The sequence below is a fragment of the Squalius cephalus genome (genome assembly GCF_949319135.1).
Source record: "Squalius cephalus genome assembly, chromosome: 1".
Lineage (NCBI taxonomy): Eukaryota > Metazoa > Chordata > Actinopteri > Cypriniformes > Leuciscidae > Squalius > Squalius cephalus.
In genome coordinates this window covers 3694910-3718257 of record NC_137122.1, presented here as the reverse complement: position 1 = coordinate 3718257, position 23348 = coordinate 3694910, and the positions used below count along the sequence as shown (strand labels likewise).

Below are 23348 nucleotides of genomic sequence, written 5' to 3'. Positions count from 1 at the left end.
CTTTTATTCAGCCTATTTTTATTTTACAATAACGGTTTACAAATAGGCCCTGTGTATCATTCGTTACTTATTATTTACTCGGGTATAACACACTGATAAATAATATGTAGCCTATTAGCCTACCTGATAAAAAATATTTGCACTAAATGCTGCACAAAACTCTTCCACTAGGCTACTTGAGAAAAGCCGTAGCCGAGCGGCGATTTCACCGCCGCATACTGTGTGAAACGCGCATGAATCATGCGGCGCGGGATTCAATTTTAAAATATAAAGACGGTTGCGGTCTGACTGACAATAGCCCACTCCCGACATCTTTTGACAGCGTATCCGCACTTCATTCTGACCACCTGTAGGCTCCTAGCTCTGAGGAGCTGTTTGGTATTGAAACCATTGTTAATAAATAATAAACAACATTATTTTTTTGCAAGGATGTTTGAAATAGTTGGCAGAAAAAAGCATGCTTCATTTGTCAGTAGGGCAATATGGTTTTCGTTTATGTTGCTTAACAATTTGAGTGATAGGCTTTGTCCTATTTAATTTATTTATATTTCATTATTTTTTTCTGTGACATTTTTTTCTCTGCTGACAGTAGCCTACAATGTTAAAATAATATTTTATGTTGACACGAACACAAAGCATTTATAATTGTTATAGGCTGCTACTTAATCTCTCAAATTTCCGTTACAGACATTTGAATGTGAGATTCTGGAAACTAGATCTAAATTTTGCGGACCCGTCAGGTCGGGAAATAATGCGGGTGAACACAGAGTGTATTTTAATTGCTGAATTGAACCTTGTGGGAGCGGGACTTAAAGAAGAGAAAAAAAACAGTCCCGCGCAGACCTCCTTAAACCATAGGTGTGTATGTGTGTGTCCCGAATAAATAATAATAATAATAATAATAATAAAGGAATAAAGTTCAAAAGTCGGACTGTAAGCAAATTAGGCATTGCTATTCACACCTTTATTAAAATAGCTGTAATATGTTAACACAATAGTACTTGATCTGTTTAAAATGATTTCATTGATATGCAATGTAGACGTTAAGAGTATAATAATTAATAATTAATAGTTAAGAGTATTTAATTTGTACCCATAGGGCTACTCCGTGTAGCTGGCCCGCCATCTACTGGCTAAAAGAAAAATTGGCCCGCGGCCAAAGTTAATTGCCGACCCCTGTTCTAGTGGTTGTCGTACATGAGTCTGTGTACTTTGTTGCAGAGAAACATACCTTTGCTAAGTTGAGAGACATTGGTGTCTATTGTGGTGTCCATCCTCACACTCCTCATGCACTGAAAGCTTTGCACCACATCTTGGAAGGCCATGGCATGTTGATTTCAGAGTAAATTGGGAACGGGTGCCTTCATCTCTTCAAAAATGTTTGGTAAATCAAGCAAGACTGCTCCCAGTAGACAGAAAAAACATAGTACAGGCAGTGGTAGATCAGATCTTAGAACAAGATCCTAATCCTAGTAGAGCAACATGCCACACTATAGTTCAGGGCATCATTAGAGAGTTTCCTAAATGTTTTGCAGATATAGGCAAAACAGGAGATGTTATTGGAGATGGCTGCTTGTCCCTCCTTCAACAAATTAAAACAAGGGTTGAGTACAAAAATAGAAATAACACTCTTGCACGCCGACGGAGGGAGAGGAGGGACAGCAGTGGAGCAGGGACAATGGCAGGAGGCCCAGTGGATCAGTATGGGTGCGTGAGATGGGCTCCTACGGATCTACCCAGTGGCGAGACCGAGACTACAGTGGGTGAGATGATAATGCGCCTGCACCGCATGTTTTCAGAGGATGGCTTTGATGGGGCAGAAAGAGCTGAGTCACTGATGGAAAATACTTACATACTGCAACATAGGTACCTTAATCAGGTTCCTGCACCAACCTTTGACAAGGTTACAGAAGAATGGCCCTTTCTGTCTTCACGAAGATGCCTTTACTCACACTTTAAGCTGCTCACAGATGTCTCTATCATCAGCAAGCTAAGAGAGGCCATCCACAGCAAAGGCAGCACAATTGATAAGTTCTTCCAGGGACTCAGCCATTAACCCGGGGATCGCTGAAGTCCTGGCTAGTTATGACGCTGAAGTTTCAGACAAGGCCATGTGTGCTCTACAGCTCCTAAGGACAAAGAACCACAAGACGCCATCGTGCTTGAAGCAGATGTAAGTTCTGTTTCGCAAACACGTTATTGGCAAAAAGTTTTCTTTTAATGTATATTCAGTTTAATGTAAGTTCTTACTGAATATAAGGTGTAAAGTCAAAGGCAGTGTACTTTGCACCTTGTTGCATCTATAAAAAAGTTTTCTGTATAAACTTACTTTACAGCATCTGCCACAGCTGCCGACGTCCAGAGGATGACCAGATTGCCGAGCACACCTCGACCCTTGATTGTCCAAGGTAATGCCTAACGCAAGGCCCTATGAAATCAGCTTTATTTTTTCCCCAAATTATTATATAAACAATTTAACCAATCTTTTAAAATGTAATCAAATAGAAAAAAAATTCAGAGGGCCCTACTAACGTCATTCAGTATACTACTGGTCAAACCTACATGTGTCCAGTACCTTAATACTGAGGTCTTCAACCCTGCTCCTGTCCTGCAAAGTTTATTTCCAACCAGCTTCAGCACAGCGGGCTCAGGAGCAGGGTTGAAGACCTCTGCATTATATTGTCTATGAACTATATTGGCAGTGAGTTAAGTCTTGTAAAAGGAATAGTTCACCCAAAAATGTACTCCTCCTCAGGTCATACAATATTTCTGAGTTTCTTTCTTCATCAAAACAGAAATTGTATTTCAGGCCTCCACCTTTAACATTGAAAGAGATTGTAGTCCATTGGTTTTTGACTGTCCAAAATGAATAAAAATAATCTACATGACTCCAGTCGACAAATAAGTCTTCTGAACCCAAACCATTGATAATTTTTAAAAACAAAACAAATCTTAGATACTTTTAACTACAAATCTTCATTTTCGTCTAGCTGTGCTGTGCTTGTTCGTGAGAGGGATTTGCACAGCTTGCGTTGGCAAAGGTCACGCGTAACATCATGTAGGTTAGGTCGCAATTACAAGAGGAGCGCTGTACAGACGTTTAATGTTCTTTGCTCTTGATTTGTATTTGTTTTATTATTGTTCAAAATTATACCTTCATGGGGGAGGGGGGTAAATTATTAGCAAATTTTAATCTTTAAGTTAACCATTTCTGGAGTACTGCACATTATTACAAACTGCTCTGAAACCACGAGTCATGAATGAACTCAAACCTGGTAGACGTGCAACAGTTTTCACTTTCAAACGTGCAATTGCATGTCTTTAATTAAACTGGTACTTTATGAAGTTTAATAATCCCATTTCACTCTATATCGTGACTCCTGTCTTTCCGTCCATAAAATTAAGACTGTTTTTAAAACACCTTGGGGGAAAGAGGTGCTCATTCCTGTTCCTGGATATCTACCTTCCTGCAGAGTTCAGTCTGATCCAACAAAAGGTAGATTTCCAGCTACAGGGGTCCGTTCTTCGTACGTCGCTAACTCACTTAGCTGGATTTGATTGTTGGCGATTTGGCATGATCTTGGATTGTTTGGTTCTTCGACGCTCATCCTGGACTTGCTGTCATAGCAACATGTGCGCAAACTTAAACCTGCTCGGGAGCAGGCTTATTTCATGTTAACAGGATTAGATCCCGGCTTCATAAGCGGAGCTGATACGGGAAGTCCAGCGCAGCGCGATAGTGCACTTTCTGAAATATATTTTTTCTCGTGATTCGTGAGATTGTCGTTTTTTGTCGCCTTTATGTATAAAAGACAGTTTTAGCTTTTTTTTTCTTTTTTTTTTTGTGGCATTTCCAAGCCACTTAAGACCCAATGTTGTAAAGCAGTTTTTTTTTTTTTTAGGCTATCATATTTTTTTATGAAGATCATACAATCATGACCATGTCGATTACAGATATGTCACTCAGGCTTCACTAACGTGATTGGTACCACTATAGGCTACCATAGACTGCCATCAAGGCCTCAATGAAGGGGATTATGTGAACAGAAAGGGGATTCACAATGTAAATGTGCAGCCCAGTTACTATTGTGATTCTTAATATTCCAGATTAGTAATATTATATCAAATAAAAAAAAGGCAGTTGACTAAAATCTTCCATATCACAAATGTGAAAGCAAAATGGCCAGGATCTGTGCATGACTTAAGAATTTTCAGAGATTCACATTTATGCACATTATTTGAAAGTGGTAAGAAAAGTTCCACAATTAATATCAAACTGTATTACATACACTTATGCTGATCCTAACAGAACTGCATTTTTTCATAGGTGATTATGACATGTTCCTGCAGACAGGTGTTTTATGACCCCATTCCCTGACCCACACCAGTTACAATGCAGCACCAGGACAACGGCACACAATGAAATGAACTTTGGCTAACTAAAGGGAAGATGTCAGTGTCTGAAAAGTCTGAGGGGTTGCACACCTGACAGGGGCCTGTGACATTGTTGCTTGTGCCATATTACACAACATTGCCAAAAAAAAAAAACACTTTTCATTAAATGTTTAATAAAAGACAAATATGCTTAGTTCCTTGAGTTTTATTTCAATTGTTCTTTGTAAAGAAAAGCCAGTGGTCAAGTGCCTGCAACAAGAGATATTAGACACATGCCTCATGCAACAAATAAAAAGGAAAAGTTGGCTATCCACTGCCCACCTGTAGGCCTATGTCTCCTCTGTCTGTGCAGACTCTTCTGTAGGCCTTTCTGTAGATGTGGAATTCTGAAACTTATATTGCAGCCATAAAGCATACAAGTATAAAGTAAAGTTATTTATGCACTTGCAGGTAGGCTAGTTCCTCCATATGACAGTTATCTGAGAGGGTTTATTCACTGTCCAGTGCAATGGAAACAAATGGACATTACAAATTCTTATACTTTCTTTCCTTTGGAAAGTTAGAAAATGTCCACTTACTGCACATATTTCAGCCACCACTTTCTTGGGAACAGATACAAGTGTTGGTGTATTATGTAAAAGTGCACAAAAGAGGAAAACACAATGTCATTACAATGAACTACACTCGGGAAAAATGTGATCAATAACTCATGGCAAAATATTTTTACATTAACATAAGTTTATCAGTTTTCACTTTCACAAGTCAAAGCAATTCATCGTTACTCAAGATTTAACAGTTGAAATGACTACAGCCTTAATTTAATGCAGCAAAAATGATTTTACAGTGTAGGCTACTAAGATCTTTTCTATTTTTTTTCTCAGCCTTTTTCTTGGTTGCTTTTATAAACAGACAACCATTTATTTAACAGTGCCTTTTATAAAAGAGACTATAATATAACTAAAAATTACCATTATGTAGAATATTTTTGTACTTCACTTTTATTTGTTCCCATGTTCTAGTGTGGTGACTGACATTACAATGAACAAAGTAATTATACAATTATTAAAATACAAAAATATAGGCTAATAAGTGATAAAAACATCTAACATGGCCACTTCTAACGGATTTAAATTGTCTGCTACTTTTTCCCAGCCCTCTCTCCTGGCTTTTGCAGACTTTGAGGTGTTCCCTGGCGTTTTGATTAAACATTAAAACTCAGAATAAACTTCGAATATTAGTTCTTGCTCTGCCGAGGAGAAAAACTGAGCGCGCTCTTTGGCCACGCTGAGCAGCCAATAGCAGCGTTGCTGATCAATGTTTCTACTATCGATACATATCCCCTTTTAAACTTAGCATGAACGCGCAATTATCTCAGATAACTCAATCCAGCTATACTAATCATATTCGGCAGGTGTGTTCGAAGAACCAAATTAGCCAGATCATGATTAGCACGATGATATCATCTTGGATGTGTCATTTGATCTCGGATGTAATAAGCAACGTACGAAGAACGGGCCCCAGGAATGAGCACCTCTTACCTAAGGTGTTTTGCATGTGCTGTTGTGGTCAGCAAATGTGGAAAAACTAAATGGATTATTGAAAAATAGTCAGTGTAAAATATATTCTAATGTTAGACTGCTTTTTCAAATATGACCGGAGCAAATGAAAAAAGTAATACCATCAAAAACAGAACATGGCTGGACAGGAACAAATAACACAGCAATTATTTGTTCCTGTCCAGCCATGTTCTGTTTTTGATGGTATTACTTTTTTTCATTTGCTCTGGTCATTGTTGGCTCTCTCCATTTTTACCTGCCATATCGCCACTGAATATGTTGGACTGCCCTTTTGGTTGAGACCTTCACTTCTACCTGGCTATTGATTTGGATTTTCCCTCTGGCTGTGTTTTTTGGACTGACACCTCGTTGCCGACTCCTGCCCGCTGCCCGCAACGTTTGTTATGATATTGTTGTATCAGTTTTATTGAAAATAAAATCAATTGTGGAAAGTATTGTTTAATCATTTTTTTTACTACTTTTATGTCATCATATTGCATTACTGTATTAAATTGTAAGTTTACAGTTAATTACTGACTACTAGTTGCATTACTTTTACAGCTGAAACACAAATTACTGTTCAGGTTACAGCTGATAACTATTTATACAGTTATGCACTGTGAAATCACTGTACACAACTGTCATTTTACTGTAATTTACATTAATTACTGTGAAAGTAATGCAATTAGAAGCTAGTAATTTACTGTAAAATAAATTTTTACAGTAAATTACACAGAATTTTTTACAGTGTTGTGTTCACTTATTCTTACTCAAGTTTTGATTCAGCCACAGAAACTACAGAAACACTCAAACATGTCAAACACAACTCAACATCTCTCCCTGTTCACAGAAATACATATATAACACTTATTTTCAACATTTACTGTCCTAAACCGGCACTATGCAGTGCATGCTGGGAAATAACCTAAACCTGACACAGAAAGTGTTCAAGCAAACTTTTGCAAAATATAAAATGGATTGAATGTAATAACATTTAATGCAGATCACAATAAAACAAAACAAAATAAATCAAGAACACTGTTGCTTTAGCTCCCTTTATTTCAAGTGTAAAACAGCATGTTTCTCAGACCTTCTTGTGATGAAACAGAGGTCCAGAGACGAAAAGCAGGTACAGTTCTTTTAATTGAAACAAGGAAAATGCCGTACAGGCTGATAACAGACAGTCACTTCTCAAAAAATCAAACAAAAGTTTTGTTCGCTGCTTCTCTCAATGTAAGTAGAAACTGAAGAGAAAACTGTCGATCTGGACCACTCCTGAGTAGCGAGGACTGGAAGCAGGTGAGCAGTGGAACCCTCTGCTATTCTCCACGGAGAACACTGGGTACAGTACAGAAGAGGTAACTCACAGCAGTTGATAACAGTAGCACAGTATTCAGCAGGACAAGACAAGACAAGACAAGACATTCCTTCAGAGCAATAACAGCCGACGTGCATCACAGAGAAACAATAATCCGACAATACAGACACGAAAGAGAGAACTAGATATAGCGAAGACAAAAGTGAAAGATAGAGAACAGGTGTGTAGATGGGATGCGAATGAGAAACAGCTGAGGGCGATGAGGTGAAACGTTAATGAGTGTGTGCGTAAGTGTGTGAGCAAGGAGGTAGTAAGGCGTAAAACAGCCAGCAGAGGGAGACAAAGGAAAGAAAAAGAGAAGGAAAGAGCCAGGATCATGACACTTCTGAATAAATGTATATATACCGGTAATATATATAATATAATTTTATCATAATATATAAATAACTGTCCTCCTCCTTCATTAACACCAGCGTCTGTTTCTGACACTTTATGAACCTGATTCTGTTATCAGAGGCGACTGTGTCCAAATAATGTCCATATTACAGAAATATACACTTCAAGATAACACAGATCATGCAGTTAGCTAACAGCTAATATCAGTTTAAACGTGTAGCTGCTGTTTATAACATTAAGCAAGAATAACCATGTGCATTTGATCTGATATAACAGTATAAGGGTAGGAGATGCAGTATATAAATGCTAGGCTAAAGAGAAGCGTCTTTAATCCAGATTTAAACTGGGAGAGCGAGTCTGAGCCCTGGACATTATCAGAGACACTATTCCAGAGTTTAGGAGTTAAATGTGAAAACGCTCTCCTTCCTTTAGTGGACTTAGATATAGGTACTACCAGAAGCCCAGAGTTTTGTGACCTTAATAGACAAAACTATAACATATTTATTTTAACCTGTCTTTTACAGTACTCTCACATGACCTCTCAAATTGACAACTTTGAATAAATTTGTTTACGCCGCCGCCGTTGTTTATGCTCACTGGGAAACGCGAAGCTAACGTTATCTTGCTATTATTGCGTCCTTGAATGGGAGCTATAGTTATAACCTCAGGTGGCGAAACGATTTTAAGATAATGTTTCTCTTTTTCTGTATTATGTTCTGCAATATATAAAAGCCATTTATCTAACTTGGCGACATTACACATTGAATGAAGTATCAGTAAAACTTAACTTTGTTTGTAGTGACTATTTTGACTTTCCTTTATGCCGGAAGGGAGGGGAGGAGGGAGGAGATGGGATGAGGAGGAGGGAGGGTCTAGCTAGCCTAGTTTTGATTGACAACAATTCGAACGTCAACAAGAAGTTATGTCTCCCGACATCGCTTAGAGCACCTTTAACTTTTGACTATTTCACAGATGGTTTCAATAAATCAACAAGAAAAAATAAATCAATAGTAAGAAATCAAAGTTTGAGTTCAGTTGAAGGAGCATGTCTAGATGTCAAGTGCTCATTTATCTGACCATCACTGAACCTCTCACTGAACTCCACACATCTTCTGTATTGCTAGTTTCCCTGAAGCTCTGAATGCAAGTCTTTCTGCCTCTATACGACTGATTCCTTTACTCTCAGCCTCCATTATGGCTCTCTCTTTCTCTTCACGGGTCACTGTTATCTTATTATGTTTTCTGGCAGTAGCAACTATGTAGACATCAAGAACATTTCTTAGAAATGAATCAGTAAAAGACAGCTCAGCTTCTTCTCGTGCCTCCTCTACAAAACTCCAGTATATTTTCTGCCATTCTGTTAGAGTAACCTCTTCATGCTCCTGTTTGTACAGCTTCACTTTATCATCTAACTTCTGCTTCTGAATCTCCTGAATGTGTTTCTCTGTTTCCTCAAACATGTCATTGGTGAAGTGTGTTCCTCCATTCTCTTCTACCATCTTCTCTATTTTACTGATCAGATCTCTGAACTGTGGGAAACTGGCAGACTCATTATCTAAACAGAAGAACCGGTTTTCACAACTCTCTACAAGTTCTTTAAGATCTCGATTACCATCCTGTAGAAACTGCTCAATGGTTTTGTTTTCCTCCTCTAACTTGTCTTTGTGAGTAAAGAGGATTAAAGTGTATTTTTCCATCTGTTCTCCAAACACTTCTTTGAGCTGCTGTATTGTGTTTTTCTCCTCCTCAGTGAATCGACCCACTTTAATGACGATAATAAAAGCATGTGGTCCAGAAGAAGCATATGTTTAAGCATATTTTAAACTCCTCATTATTGAGTTCAGTATCATAAAGTCCAGGAGTGTCGATCACTGAGATGTCTTTACCCATCCTCACTGTAGTTTCTGCCTGACACTGTTTCGTCTGAGAGTCTGAGCTGACGGAGGAGTCAAGCACGTTTCTGCCGATGATGGTGCTTCCAGTGGCACTTTTCCCAGATCCAGTTTTTCCCAGCAGAACCAGTCTGATCTGGACTTTCCTCACAGGGATCTGATGCTCATCTTCAGCTGTTGAACTTTCTCCTGAAACTACAACACAACAATCACATCAATGTGCAATTTAATTAAATACAACCTTCTCTAACAGTTCTTCTCTTTTAAAATCAGTGATATTTACATATCAGGCATTAGCAGATGTTCTTCAAGGGGTCATGAACTGCATTTTAAGTTGTTTTTTAATTGTCCCTGGGGTGCACTTTAAATGCTAGTATAATTTTTACATCAAAAATGGTCGTAATTTAGAAATAAATGGCATTTTTCATAGATTTTAGCCTCTGATTTGAGTGCTCTGTTTTAAGGGGTGTGTCTGTGTGAGACTGTTATCACCCACTGCTGTGATTGGCTAACAACTTTGCATATTAAATAAGTATTACATGTGGAACCCTCCCAAAACATTTTTATTATCCATGACCCCTTTAACTAATAAGAGCCCAACAAATAGGTTGGTTTAACCCAGGGGTATCAAACTCATTTTCTGTCAGGGCCAAATCACTGTTACTGAATATCTAAAAACATTTTTTGTCACTCATTATATTTCAAAATACAGCAAATTCAGACTATTATTGTTTTTATTAAGAATGTGCCGCACTGAAAGCATTAGGTATTATAGGTCTGTCTAGTATAGAACATATGCTGCGTTCATATCACTTGTAATTATTACTGTAATTACAAGATGACAACACGTGAGGTTCTACTTGGAGCTGTTCACTTTCTCAGACTCAGCATTGTGTGTTTCTATATTAAAGCCAGAATCAGTGTAATTTGAGTAACCAGTGGCTAAAACCACATTTCTTAAGGGACTTTTTATTCTCCCAGTAGATGCATAAGATTTCCTGAAATTACAGTCTCAGATCTTTTTCATAATAATGTAATACTTTATAATAAAACTTTAGACTTTTGTGGCCTGTGCTACAAAACCTTCAGCCTCTGCAGAACCAGTGCTATGTGCAAAAACCAGTTCACGTATACAGCCCTGTGTGGCCCGACTCATCATGAGTTATTGAAATAATTCACACCAATGGAACAACTTACAATTGATATCAATCTCCTTGCTGTCACTCCTCTTCATCTCTTCCATGATATATTTCCCACCATTCTCCTTCATCATTCCTTTAATCTTCTGCAGTAGTTCTTGTGTCTGATCACCTGATTTACTCTTGTTGTTGAAACAGTGAAAGTTTCCTCCACATTCAGTCACCAGTCGCTGGAGATCCTCATGATCTTGGTGTTGTAGATGTTCATCAATGGTCTGATCCAGATCCTCTAGTTCATCTCCATGTGTGAACAGAATCATGATGTACTTCTGAACTGCAGGACCTAATAAACGCTTAATATAATCCAGGATCTCCTCCTCGTTTCCCACAGGTTCCTCTAGAGGAACGGTGAGCAGAACTGCACTGAGTCCTGATGAACATCCAGAGACCAGCTGATCCTTCATCTTCTCCAGCTTCTCTTTATTCAGATCTGGATCCAGTAGATCTGGACAATCAATCACACACACCTGCTTCTCTCCGATCTGAGTTTCTTCATCACACACTTCAGCTTCATGCTGCTTTTTCTGTGTGTGGATCTTAAACCACTTTTCTCCCAGTATAGTGTTTCCAGATGAGCTTTTCCCAGAGCCGTTTCTGCCCATCAGAAGAACCCGGATCAATGGATCATCTGGACCACAGGACATCTCTGAAAGAGACAGAAAATATGGAGTCTGACTGTAAATATAATGTCAAGTCTATTGTCAATGTATGATTTTTATGGCCCAAAATGACTGAAATTGCTGTGGATTGTTGTTGTTGTTGTTAATGTTTTGCAGTGAAGACCCACCAATGATCATAATTTATCTGTGTGATTAATGTTACTGTTAGTGAGAGTATCATTAGCTGTGAATATACACAGCAAAAACAGTGTTAAATTAACTCTCCTGGGAGTGTATTGGAGACCACACTCTTGAGCAGGGGTCTCCAACCTCGGTCCTCGAGGGCCACTGTCCTGCAGAGTTTAGATCTAACCCTGATACACTCTCCTGCCTGTAGATTTCTAGTAATCCTGAAGACATTGATAAGCTGGTTCAGGTGTGTTTGATTAGGGTCCCAGTGTGTTGTCTTTATGTGAGGTTAGATATGTGATGGCTCCTTTAAGAGCAGCGACTTGATGACATCAATGTTAGACCAGCTTCAGTCTGCCGCATGGAAGATAGCTGTCCTTTAGTGTGCTTTCATCCTGAGCAATCTGCTACATTTCTTGTCTTTCGGGAGTTATCATTGGTATGTACATTTATGTTAAGAAATTATTCAACTATGTTTGATTGTATTTTATGTTTAGAGTAAAATTTCATTCGGATACTTATACATATGTGTACTGTGCATTTACCATGCGTTAACTATCAGGCACACACATGTTATCTATGCTGCTATGTTTACTTATTGTTAATCACTCATTTTGATATAATTGGAAGTGAGCCAGTATACAGTTTGAGATGTCAGTTTATTTCACATCCATGTATGAAGTCCTATGCACTGTTATTTCATATATGCCACTGTATACTAGCAATTTGTGTTAAATTCCTTATTCTGTAAACTTAAATTCATACGTTTATTGTATCATATTTTCTTTTCAGTTTTACCCTACTTCCAGTCATCCATTAAACAAAGTGAACTGGGTATCTGCTTCAGTGTGGTGATTGGCAGAGGAGTTATCTGTCTGTCAACATATGCAAGGTGCATTGGGGTGGCAGAACACCCAGATAGATAGCAATCATCGAAACAATGTTAAATCAATATTAATGTGTCAATGTTAACTGCACTGAATCAACATCATTTTTCACCTGTGATTAATATTGAACATTTTCTAAAATTTCATCCAAAAAACAATGGTAATCGCATTAAAGGTCCCATTGCATGGATTATTTTATTATTTTAGAATGTTTCCTGAGGTGCCCTTATAATGTTAGTATGTTTTTTAGATCAAAAGTTGTTATAATTTAGAAATAAAATACATTTTCCCTTGCCTGATTTCATCCTCTGATTTGAACGCTCTGTTTGAAGGGGCGTGTCTGCTGTGAGACTTCAGCGTAAACGCCCACTGCTGTGATTGGCTGCTGTGAGACTTCAGTGTAAACGTCCACTGCTGTGATTGGCTGCTGTGAGACTTCAGTGTAAACGCCCACTGCTGTGATTGGCTGCTGTGAGACTTCAGCGTAAACGCCCACTGCTGTGATTGGCTGCTGTGAGACTTCAGTGTAAACGCCCACTGCTGTGATTGGCTGCTGTGAGAATTCAGTGTAAACGCCCACTGCTGTGATTGGCTGCTGTGAGACTTCAGTGTAAACGCCCACTGCTGTGATTGGCTGCTGTGAGACTTCAGCGTAAACGCCCACTGCTGTGATTGGCTGCTGTGAGAATTCAGTGTAAACGCCCACTGCTGTGATTGGCTGCTGTGAGACTTCAGCGTAAACGCCCACTGCTGTGATTGGCTGCTGTGAGACTTCAGTGTAAACGCCCACTGCTGTGATTGGCTGCTGTGAGAATTCAGTGTAAACGCCCACCGCTGTGATTGGCTGCTGTGAGACTTCAGTGTAAACGCCCACTGCTGTGATTGGCTGCTGAGAGACTTAAGTGTAAACGCCCACTGCTGTGATTGGCTGCTGAGAGACTTCAGTGTAAACGCCCACTGCTGTGATTGGCTGACATGCTTGCATATGAAATATGTAGCATTGCATGTGCAACTCTCTCGAAAACTTTTCCTATTACAGCTTTTATACGTTTTTACTATTACAGCTATCGGGATTAACGAATCGTGAGAAGTTTTTTAAGTATTTAGATCTATTCCCATCACATAAAAGGTTGCAGTGATGATGAGCATTGAGCAGATGACAGCCTGTTGATCGCGTGAAAAAAGATCTTATCATTGCAACGCAGTTTCTGTACTCATCAATGATTTCACCAATGCAAACATGAGGTAAGTACAGTAAGAATTTTGTTGTGCAGTGTAACAGCGCCATTGATTGTTGCGGTCTCCAATTATAGATAAACATCAACCACGCCTGTTGACATTCGACTGTTGACTGAGCAGTTCCGCCTGGTATTGAACATGGGCTGGCATATGCAAATTTTTGGAGGCGTACATATTAATGATCCCGACTGTTGCGTCACAGATGGTGTTATGTGGAGATTCGCCTTTTTTTCAGGGGTGTTTTTCAAAAACGAGATTTAAATACGAAGGAGAAAACAATGGTGTTTGAGACTCACTGTATGTCATGTCCGAACTCTTGTTATTTAACTATGCCAAGATAAATTAAATTTCAAATTCTAGGGCACCTTTAAATCAATGTTACAAGGTTTAGATGTTGATGGTTTATGGAAAATGTTTAGTCGCCATTATTGTGATCAATGTTTCCATTAGTTGGTCAGTTTGACACTTAGCTTTTTAAATGAGTTTGTGGTCTTTGTTACAGTGTTTACCAAAACACACAATTTGTTGCAAAGAAAGCTGGAAACAAAGATGATCAGATGATATAGTTTTCAATAACATAAAGTAGAATAATTCACCAATCGTACCCTGACCAAAAGTTATTTTTGTTGTTGTTGTTAATAGATTATATTCACCAGCAATACTTTCTTGCCACAGATCAGACATTCTGAATTTTGACTGTAAAATACATTAATAATTAATTTAATTTCGGATCCTTCCCCCGTCCTTCGGATGAGACGTTAAACCGAGGTCCTGACTCTCTGTGGTCATTAAAAATCCCAGGATGTCCTTCGAAAAGAGTAGGGGTGTAACCCTGGCATCCTGGCCAAATTTGCCCCTTGGCCTCTGTCCATCATGGCCTCCTAATCATCCCCATATACTGACTGGCTTCATCACTGTCTCCTCTCCACCAGTAAGCTGGTGTGTGGTGGGCGTTCTGGCGCAATATGGCTGCCGTCGCATCATCCAGGTGGATGCTGCACATTGGTGGTGGTTGAGGAGATCCCCCCATCTACTGTATGTAAAGTGCTTTGAGGTCTCAGAAAAAGCGCTATATAAATGTAACAAATTAATTATTATAATTAATTAATTATGAACTTAAAAATCTAAATTCAGAATGTCTGATCTGTTGCAAGAATGTATTTTCAGTGAATATAATCTATTAAAGGGATGGTTGATTAGGGACTGTTCGTTATTTATTTAAGGGGCCACCGGAGGAGTTTTGAGATCTGTTGTCAAAAAAGACATGACCCTCCCTTCGCCAGCAATACATTTTTCTATGACCCTCCAAAATGATTGTGAAAAAAGGCATGACCCTCCCCGATAATTTATTGATTAGCCTAATTCTGTACTGGTTTGCGCTTGGCAAAGATGTTCATATAGCCATTGTTTGTTTGTTTTTTAAACCATAAACTCTTGCTTTCTCATCTTACTAGGGCTGTAATGATAGACCAAACCTACGATTCGGCTCGTATCACAATTTTTGATTTTAGATTTGAAAAAAATCATGTTTTCGGTGCTGATGCGGTGTGACTCGTTCAACGTGGGTGGCGCTGCCAACAAAGCATCTAAAAGCTGTCACAAAGAAACGGCAAAAGTAATGATTATTAATATGTCAAATATAGCAAGGAGACATTTTAATTGTTTATTAATAAACAAGTGTTTTCTGTGTCTACTGCAAAGATGAAGTTGACGATGTGTCGCGAATCTCGCAATCTTCTCAGAAATGCACATTTCATAAGGAGAAAGCAGTCTGTTTTCTTTCGTTATGAATTGTTCTGTTTAAAAGTAGACATTTCAAGCTTTCTATATATTTCTCAGGTGACGTCTGTGAGGCAAGTAGCATACCTTACGCTGAGTTTCGGTTCATTTTTGAGACGAGTCCAGTTCACTCGCCCGCGCCTCCGTGTCATGATTATCTATTTTCTACTATATTTAGACTACTTCTTATTTATTAAATCCAGATGAAACATTGATTAAAATTAAGATAAAATTAATAAAAAAACGAAATTCACTTTAAAGAAAGGCTTTGTGCTTTCTGTTTGAGGACTCTGTGAAATTTTCAAAGTCGCTTCAGAGCAGTCATGTCCGTAATGGAGAACTGTCACGCCCGTAACATTTTTTTTTTTTTTTTTTCACATAAATGCGAACACGAAAAATAATATTATATAATATTTTATTATCTGTGGAGGCCGATCTTTATTCATCCGGTGGGTATATATCTTTTGGTTTGCACAGTGTAATTTATAGAATTACTAAAAAATATTTTGCCACCTAAAAGTTAAAGATTTTTTTTGTGTCACATCACATGTGTATTTCCCTCATATTAAATATAAAATGCATGTGTAGACTGATATTTTTCTAATGTCTTGACTCCTTTCAGACGTTTCAAAATATTGGTATTAAATGCATTTTCTGAGAATTTATATTTCAAGTTTTGACTGCAAATGTCACTGTTATGATTGAGATGACAAAGGCAGATCCAAGTGCAACCATTTATTAAATAAAGACTCAGTCAAAGATAAGATTCAGCATCAACAGATTCAGGGTTAAACAAAGGCATGTCGAGAACCAGGCTGGAGATCATGGGCAGGCTGCAGGCAAACGGAATCCAGAAACAGGCAGAGGGTCACTAGGCAGGCTGCGGACAATCAGAGAGATTCAGCAAGGCAAGAGTAAGACACAGGTAGGCAAGGAAAACCAGGAATGCTCAGACATGCACACAACAGTGAAACAATACTGCACAAAGAGACGCCAAGTTAACAAGCCAGATATAGGTTAACTGATCAGAGTTAAATCAGAACAGGTGATAGTCAATCAACAGTCAACAATGCATACTAGGAAACAAGTACGTGAGTCCATAAACATACAGAAGGGGGCGCTGAAACTTGAGTGAGGATAATCCAGAAAGGCTGGCTACCGTCACATAGCCCCCCCCCAAAGGAGCGGCTTCCAGACGCTCCAAACAACCCCCCCCCCCCCCCCCCTCCCTCCTCCCAGGGAGGGTCAGGCAGTTCAGGAAGCCAGGGAGGATCAAGCAGTTCAGGAATCCCCAACAGAGCCGGACGGACACAGAGACAAGATAACACTGCAGGTCTAGGGGACCAAGGTGGAGCAGAAAGCACATGGGACCGAGGTGAAGCTGAAAGGTCGGAGAACCAAGGTGGAGTCTGAGGCTCAGGGGACAGAGGCGAAGGCGGGGAATCCACAGACCAAGGTGATGCTGAGGACTGGACACCCTGAGGCGAATGCACAGTGACACAGACGGGCAGCTGAGGATTAGCAGAGGGGTGGACAGGGCTCAGCAGCGGCAAAACAGGAGAGCAAAATGAGTCCAATAGAGGCGAGAGAGGAAGTGTGGGTGGAAGCGCCAAAAGCTCACCCTTGGCAGTGTAGGATCCATTCGACTCGGCAGGGCTTGACTCATTCGACTTGGCAGGGCTTGACTCATTCGACTCGGCAGGGCTTGACTCATTCGACTCGGCAGGGCTTGACTCATTCGACTCGGCAGGGCTTGACTCATTCGACTCGGCAGGGCTTGACTCATTCGACTCGGCAGGGCTTGACTCATTCGACTCGGCAGGGCTTGACTCATTCGACTCGGCAGGAATGGCCTCGTTGCGCTCAGACTCCGGTTCGGCAGGCGAAACCTCCGTGGTCTCAGATTTGGCGGGCATAATTTCCACAGTCTTCGATTCAGCAGGCGCTATATGGGGCGCGAGCTCGGCAAGACTCACGTGGACAGCAGGCACAACAGCTCCAGTGCGGAGAGCGGATTCGAAGGATCTAGCGCGAGGCACGATATCTCTGGTCGATCGCACTGATATCAGCTGAGGGTCTATTATGCTGGATATCATCATAGGAAGTCTAGTGACTAATCGGGTAGCAGGGCTTACGTGAACCGCAGGCTCAACAGGACCGGCGCGAAGAACGGATTCAAAAGATCCGGTGCGAAACACGGTCCGGACAGTGCCGACACGAAGAGCTGGCTGCACGGGCATGACGAATCGTGAAGGCTTGACTGGTCTGATGCGATGCGTTTGTTTCTCCGCTTCCTCACCCTCCTGAACGTCATCGAACATTGCTTGAAAGTGCTGCATAAATACCTCGAATGAGGGGAAGGCGGATCCATCCGTTTTCCAGACCGTGACGAGCCAATCCAATGCGCAGCCAGAGAGCAGCGAACAAACAAAGGCGATCTTATCGGCATCAGTAGGATAAAGCGAATGCTGCTGGATGAAATACAGAGAGCATCTGGAAACAAAGTCTTTGAATTTACCAGGATCTCCAGTGAACTTTTCGGGGAATGCGAGGTGAGGGCTCGTACTTTCGATAGTCAGAGGCTCGGAAGCATGTGCTGGTGCAGGAGATGCTGACGCTGGAGATGAAGCCACAGCAGACTTTTGCAAAGATTGAACAGCCTTGAGCAGTTCCTCCGTTACTGAGTTCAGGCGAGACAGCTGGAGCTGATGCGTGGCAAGCAGGGAAGCTCGAGCGGTGACTGCAGCATACAGAGTAAACATAGTTGCTGGATCTTCGTTTCTTGGGTTGCAGTATTCTGTTATGATTGAGATGACAAAGGCAGATCCAAGTGCAACCATTTATTAAATAAAGACTCAGTCAAAGATAAGATTCAGCATCAACAGATTCAGGGTTAAACAAAGGCATGTCGAGAACCAGGCTGGAGATCATGGGCAGGCTGCAAGCAAACGGAATCCAGAAACAGGCAGAGGGTCACTAGGCAGGCTGCGGACAATCAGAGAGATTCAGCAAGGCAAGAGTAAGACACAGGTAGGCAAGGAAAACCAGGAATGCTCAGACATGCACACAACAGTGAAACAATACTGCACAAAGAGACGCCAAGTTAACAAGCCAGATATAGGTTAACTGATCAGAGTTAAATCAGAACAGGTGATAGTCAATCAACAGTCAACAATGCATACTAGGAAACAAGTACGTGAGTCCATAAACATACAGAAGGGGGCGCTGAAACTTGAGTGAGGATAATCCAGAAAGGCTGGCTACCGTCACAGTCACGTCCATAACACTGGAATCGCCGAATTTTAAAGAATTTATCCTCAACTAGTTTTTGTGGTGTAGGTCTACGTATTTTATGTTAACTTAAATAATAGTAATAGTAATTTAAAGATGTGGTAGCCCTACATCTTACACATCGTGGAAACAAAATAAGAATGGAAACTAAAATATGCAGTATCACCCTACAGTGCACATTCTATCAGCAGTTCTGGCGCCTCAGTCCCAATACTGTAAAACTCGATGTACGTTCACATCACATGTTAATGCAGCGGTAGAGTTACACTCACAGGACACTGTGCACTTAACAAAAGTTTTATTTGCTCGTGCTTTAAAGCTTTGCCGGGTAAACATTTCTTTGGCATTCTGTTCTGACATGATGCACTTTTTCTAAGCGCGAACTGAAGCGCACACTGTCAAACAGCGCCAAACTGGATTTTTGTTGGGTCAGACCCATCTGATATCGAAGGGGGGCTGATAACGCGAGATCAACATGGAGCTAAATGGAAAAAAATAGCACCAAACAAGCCACTTTGAAATGTTGCTGTTTTCATGAATATAAAAGTTGGGTGACCCTCCCCCTAGACTAAGAAAAGTTGGATGACCCTCCCCTCAACAAAGAATAAAAAGACATGACCCTCCCCTATTTTCCTCCGGTGGCCCCTTCCATAAATACAGAACGGTCCCTTATGATTTGACTTTTCTAACTTTTGTCACGGTTCATAAATCCATTGTCTTCTTCTTGTCTCGTGTTCTGTTGTCATGTGTGTGTGTGTGTTGTGCATTGATTGTGTGGGCGGGTCGTCTGATCAGCGATCATTAACAATCAAGCTCATCACTCCCGTCACCAGCTGCAGCTCATCTCATCACCCCATAAATACTCACCACCTTCTCATTTCCCCTGTCAGATCGTTGTATGTGGTTCCCGGTTGTGTTCCCAGTCTTCGCGTCGAGTTTGTGCCTGCCTTGTTCCTGTTCTGTTCGTGTTCCATTGGATTCTGGATTATTCGTCACCTGGGAGACTCACCGCACCACTTCACTGTCTGCACTGGATCATCTGACCATCGGGGTCCCTGCGTTGCCATCCTGTGTCCCAGCTGTTGTTTGTTCATTGTTCTGCCTTCTCAATAAATGAGTACACTTGCAATTGCTTCCTCATCTTTTACCGTTACAGAACGATCTGACCCTAAGCATGGAAGCAGCGAGTGGTCCTTCCAATCCTATGGAGGATTTCCTGAATCAATGCATGAAGAGGATGGACACGCAGGAGAAGAATCTCCATGAGACAGCTCGCGCTGTTCAGGCTCTGGTAACGCAGGTGTCCGGGCTCACCCAGCAGCTACAACAACCACAGGTTCCCGCTGCGCCACCCGCACCGCCGATTCCCCCACCACCACCAGCGGACCCATCCCAGTCAGAGCCCCGCCTGCCGGTTCCGGAGGCTTACGCAGGTGAACCCAATTACTGCCGATCCTTTCTGACCAGATGCTCTATGCATTTTTCTCTGCAGCCCCGGACTTTCCACGACGAGCGAACCAAGGTCGCGTTTGTTCTGGCGCTCCTGACTGGGAAAGCGGCGCTTTGGGGAACGGCGGTGTGGGAGAATCAGGAAGAATGCTGCTCCTCGTTCCAAAGGCTCTCCGAAGAAATGAAGCTGGTGTTCGACCGCTCCGTGTCCGGACGCGAGGCTGCCAGAGTACTAGCCGACCTTCAGCAAGGAGAGAGATCGGTATCTGACTTTTCGATCGAGTTTCGGACTCTGGCAGCCGAGAGCCAATGGAACGAGGAGGCGCAGTGGGACATGTTCCTGCATGGGCTGGCTGACCGCGTCCAACGAGAGATCTACGCCATGAACCTCCCGGCCAGATTGAGTGATCTCATTGCCCTGGCGATAAGAGTGGATGGTCGTCTTTCTCGAGCTGATCGACGTCTTCAGTCCCAGCGGGTCCCAGGAGGGATCGAGGGACCACGATCCAGAGAGAGGGACGCGGTCGGCCCCGTCGAAGATCACGAGCCCATGCAGGTGGGTCGAGCCCGGCTTTCCCGGGAGGAGAAGGAAAGGCGGAGATCCCAGGGCCTTTGCATGTACTGTGGAAGAGCGGGACACTTTGCTTACAACTGTCCGTTAAAAGGCCCAGCCCGGCAGTAAATATGAGGCTACTGTCGGGTGGGATCTCTGCCGAAAAGACCTCATCCACATCTACTTTCCTCCCGGTAAGGCTCCGATGGTCCTCTCACCGTCACGACTGTCGAGCACTTCTGGACTCTGGGGCTGAAGGAAATTTCATGGACTACACTTTTGCACTCAGGTTTCAAATTCCTCTCAGATCCCTCACTCATCAGATTGCAGTACACGCACTCAACGGTCAAGAACTCCCCACCATTTCACTTGCCACCGAAGACATCACCCTCATCACATCAGGCAACCACACCGAAACCATCTCCTTTTACATCATGGACACTCCCCTTGCACCCGTCGTCCTTGGTCATCCCTGGCTCACCCGTCATAACCCCAAAGTGGACTGGTCATCTCAGTCTGTGTCTTCGTGGAGTAGCTTTTGTCATAAGTCTTGTCTAGTGTCTGCCTGTCCGTCTGTTTCTGTCCCTGTGTTTCAGGAGGAGACAGTGGAGTTATCTAACGTGCCCGTGGCAGGGCTCCAGACTGCGACCAAATGGTCGCATTTTGCGACCAAAATTTGAGAATGTGCGACTGAATTTTACATCCAGTCGCACATGTGCGACCAGTAATTTTTTTTTTTTTTACGTTAAACGTGGAAGGGGCGCGTCAAAGAATCCGGAATGTGTAGCAGGCCAATGAGTGTGAGAAGAATAGGGAATGGCCACTGTAACTGGCTAATGTGTGGAGGGGGAGGGTCCTAGAGATAAGCGAGCGCGCGTAAGTTAAACGTCTGTGGGAAGGAGACGGAGACAAATATCAATGTCACGGACAGACCTATTTTTTTACAGTCTATGGGACAGACACAGTCGGTCGGATGATGATAAAGGCCTGAACCCACTATTTTCGGGAAGACTGGCTACGAAAATTCAGCTGGTTGAGGTACTGTAAGTAAGGTGACGAACTCCATGAGCTGCGAATGTTGCAGTCGCTACTCCAGAACTGCGGGGAAATAGAAGTTTGCAGGCACTTCGCAGTTTAAAGTTCTTCCTCAAGCAGAGTATTCCGTGACATGTTATTAAATAAAATGAAAAAAACTGCGCTGCGCTACTCATTTCTACTTCATAGACCGTTTAATAGTTCGAACCAATAATAGACAGCGCAGAGCTTCTCTCGCCAGTCGCGGGCCGATCGCGATCACGCGAAACAGTTACATCGTGGAGATCCAGTGAAGAAATCCATTGAGTTCGCGACAGAATTAATAACATTGCTGCGAGATCCAGTGAGAAACATTCAGATTTGACGCAGAATTCTCTGTTATAAACCATATCAGATCAAACAGCGCTGACGTGGAAACCAGGAGAAACATGTGCCATGAACGAACAAGTTATAGAAGGCTTTAGGTCCACAGATCAGCAACATTCACCATGGATTTAATGTAGTAACACCACTTACTGTAACTATGGTATATTGTGTTTATAACAGTGGCCTACACATCTTTTTCCAGCACTTCAAAACTATAATATCATATTTAAATGTTATTTTTAATGTGTTGACCAAAACATTTTTTATTCATCCTTTAAAGATTGTCCCTATTTATAAAACTAAAAGTTTCAAGAAGTAGGAAAAATCACACTTATTTAAAAAAAGAAAAGAAAAAAATATTAAATTACTATTGTAAACATAGCTGCAGAGGATGCTTATTGGCTATTTTCACTCCCTAATATCTATTTTGTCACTCATTTTGCTTTTGAATTATTAAGACATTATGAATGATAATAATTAAAGTTAACTTTATCTATACACCTCAAATTAAGCTCAGTGCTTTGTCATCCCACAGTGCTACCAAATACTTTCTGTAGAACTTAGTGCCGCTGCCCTCAAATGTTAGTCTGGAGCCTGTGATCTTAAAATAAAACTGCACCATACTTTCTGTACGTTAAGGCTATTTATTATCAAAGCATTTGTCAGTAATACAGTTATTTTGGGGGAAAATGTGAATAATTGCATTGTAAGATGATTTAAGGTGCGCCCCTCAATTTTCTGCTTGTGCTCCTAAAATTTTAAGTCAGGGGCTACAGCGCTCCTAATAAAAAAAGTTAGTCTGGAGCCCTGCGTGGAGTACCTGGACCTGAAGGAGGTGTTCAGTAAGTCTCGGGCTGCTTCTCTTCCTCCGCATCGTCCCTATGATTGTGCTATAGAGTTATTACCAGGTACGTCTCCGCCTAAGGGCAAGTTATATTCACTCTCGGTTCCGGAGAGAGAGGCCATGGAGAAATACATTTCTGATTCTCTAGCAACGGGGTTCATCCGCCCTTCCTCTTCTCCAGCGGGGGCGGGGTTCTTTTTTGTGGGGAAGAAGGATGGGTCGCTGCGACCTTGTATTGACTACCGGGGGTTGAACAACATCACGGTAAAGAATACTTATCCTTTGCCGTTGATGTCTTCAGCTTTCGAGAGGTTGCAGGGAGCATCTATCTTTACGAAATTGGATTTACGTAACGCTTATC

General features: G+C 41.5%; 1 pseudogene across 1 annotated transcript in view; it reads right to left on the bottom strand.

Annotated features, from left to right (window-relative positions):
- Positions 1-8652: 8652 nt before the first annotated feature.
- LOC307156050 (GTPase IMAP family member 8-like) overlaps positions 8653-23348 on the bottom strand; it is a 30198-nt pseudogene continuing 15502 nt past the window's right edge. The window contains exons 3-4 of the transcript XR_013824032.1: positions 10755-11402; positions 8653-9752 (exon numbers count right to left, since the gene is read on the bottom strand). The product of XR_013824032.1 is annotated as a GTPase IMAP family member 8-like (transcript). The remainder of the gene's footprint in view (positions 9753-10754; positions 11403-23348) is intronic.